This window comes from Nelumbo lutea, chromosome 1 (genome assembly GCF_056320005.1).
Source record: "Nelumbo lutea isolate HS-2025 chromosome 1, American lotus-T2T, whole genome shotgun sequence".
Lineage (NCBI taxonomy): Eukaryota > Viridiplantae > Streptophyta > Magnoliopsida > Proteales > Nelumbonaceae > Nelumbo > Nelumbo lutea.
The window spans coordinates 26,484,472-26,486,976 of NC_142684.1; the positions used below are offsets into that span (position 1 = coordinate 26,484,472).

Here is a 2,505-nt window from a genome sequence, read left to right on the forward strand (position 1 = left end):
TGCTTTTGCCTTCTTTTTGTTGAGTTGGTTGCCCCTAAAATCTTTATTGCAATTAAGCTAAAAATAGGGAAAAATTTAATTAAACCAGCATAAAATTTCATGCAAAAACCTCATAAAATATAGATAAATTGTAAGTTCATCAAATACCCCCACACTTAAGCTTTTGCTTGTCCTCAAGCAAAGACTGCTGCCATAAACTGAACATCCCCCCCTTCTGTTCTCACTATTTACCTAGTGAACTTTTTAAGATAGAAATGCATTGATTAGTCGGGGAACTGTTGTAAGTGCTCAACTCTTTTTCTTGTAAATTACCAATTAACATATATAAGATCCAAGGAAAGGAGAATACGATATTCATCAAAGTCCATCCTTCACTCCCAATCAATATATAATTCAGCTCCTTAATTGTCAAAGTTAATAATCAAATTACACTAAGTTTCACATCTATAAATTTATCTTAATGAGAGTTCAACTTAGTATGCCCACTTGGACCTCAACTGTCACCATCATTACTTATTTCTAGGAGTGAGTGCATTTTATGCTCCATCTCACACTTTTCTTTTTTTTTTTCTATGTGAGTGCATTTTATGCTACATCTCACACACTTTTTTTATTTTTATTTTTTTGGTGTGAGTGCATTTTATGCTCCATCTCATACTGGTCACATGCTTGAGGTAGAAAAAAAGACTCATGTTCTGAGATGCTAGTTTTACTATTCAACTCAAAATAGCGGAGTCATTTTGGGTTGAATCTCATGTGTCAGTAATTCAGATGTGCAGTAGCTTCCTTGACCATTAATAATGAAATCAAGTGCTTTCATACACATGAAGGTAGTTAGGGCTAGTCATGCTGAAAGACATATTCAGCTACCCTTTTCTCATGCATATATCAAATTGGGTTATTCACAAGAATAAAAACTTAACAAGTACATCAGTCTCCCTCAACTCATTGTACTACTTCTTAAAAATCACCTAATAAATAGCAATGAACTTGGGGGATTCCAGTTTACTTGAATATGTCATTGCCTGCAAATGTGTGTTGGGATGAATGAGGTGCATGGCTTCAGCCCCCAAATTCTAGTTCTCAGGCTCACTCCCCCACACGTAAGATGAACATTGTCCTCAATGTTTGTAGTGTTAGGGAGTAACAATAAAATTAGCAAGAGCATCATCAAGTAATAGGAGGTGTTTAGAGGACTTCCTTGAAAATCATTCTGAAATTCTACAATATGTTGTTGGTGGAAAACTTCTTCTGCTAGAAATCACTTGCAAACTAGAAGAGGAGATTAGTATCTTTATGCAATTAAATTCTAAGAAAAACTAACTAACCTTAATTGCAATGAAAAATAAAAACAGAAAGCAAGTAAGACAGTTTATGACTAAGTATCTGAATTGGGAATTCTCTCAACAGCCTCTTGCTCCCTTGGGTTTACCACGGTGTTACTAGGTAAGGTACCCAGAACCCTTTCTGAAATCATCTGTGCCAGCTGCCCAACCTGAGTTTCCAAGTTCCTTATCGATGTTTTCATTATTCAGAAATCTAGTTTCCGCACTAGCTATGAACTTGGTCATCAACTCCTCCAAGTTAGATTTCGGTTCCGGCTGATGAAAGTTTTGGTGGAAAGGCTTAGGTGCATGTTGATTCTACCATGGATGATTTAGGTGACCTCTCCATCCGGGGTTATGGGCATGATGGTACTGATTTCCTAGCTGTCTTGTAAAGTTGCCAACAAAGTCTACTTGTTCTGTGGACTGAAAAGACTGATTGCCAACTTGGCATTCAGTGCTATTATGGCCTCCCCCACACTTATCATACTGTACATGCATAGCTGCCATCTACATCTCATCAAATTTTTTGCTAAGTGCTCCTATTTGTGTAGAGAGAGTTGTGTATGTATCCACATTATGAAGGCTATGCTGCTTCCTAACTGGTGTCCTTTCTGAATGCCATTGGTAGTTATTGGCTGCCATCTCCTCGATGAGTACATGGGCAACCTCGGGAGTCTTATTGTTTATAGAGCCCCCAGCTGCTACATCTAAGATGGTCTTGTTTGAATCGGTCAGACCATTATAAAATGTTTGCACCTGCAACCAAATCGGAAGGCCATGGTGAGGAACCCTCCTTAGTAGCTCCTTGTAACGTTCCCAGGACTCATAGAGAGATTCCCCCTCTTGCTGGAAAAAGGTAGTAATATCATTCCTCATTTTTGTAGTTTTAGAGGGGGGAAAATACTTAGAGAGGAATCGGCTAACCATTTCATCCCACGTGGCTATAGATCCTGCTGGTAATGAGTTCAACCAAGCCTTGGCTTTATCCTTCAAAGAAAATGGGAATAACCTCAGCCGGATGGCATCATCACTTACCCCATTGTGTTTAACGTGTCATAGATTTCCAAGAAGTTAGCAATATGGGCATTCGGATCCTCATGAACCATACCACAAAATTAAACCATATTTTGTATCATTTGGATTATGACCGGTTTAATTTCGAAGTTATTGGCAACAA

The 2,505-nt window shown here is 38.2% G+C and overlaps 1 non-coding gene across 1 annotated transcript; it reads left to right on the forward strand.

The window, feature by feature from the left end:
• The first annotated feature begins 2,100 nt into the window (after nucleotides 1-2,100).
• On the forward strand, nucleotides 2,101-2,207 carry LOC148874035 (small nucleolar RNA R71). The gene has a single exon (XR_016106341.1). It is a non-coding gene; the product is annotated as a small nucleolar RNA R71 (small nucleolar RNA).
• Nucleotides 2,208-2,505: the final 298 nt, after the last annotated feature.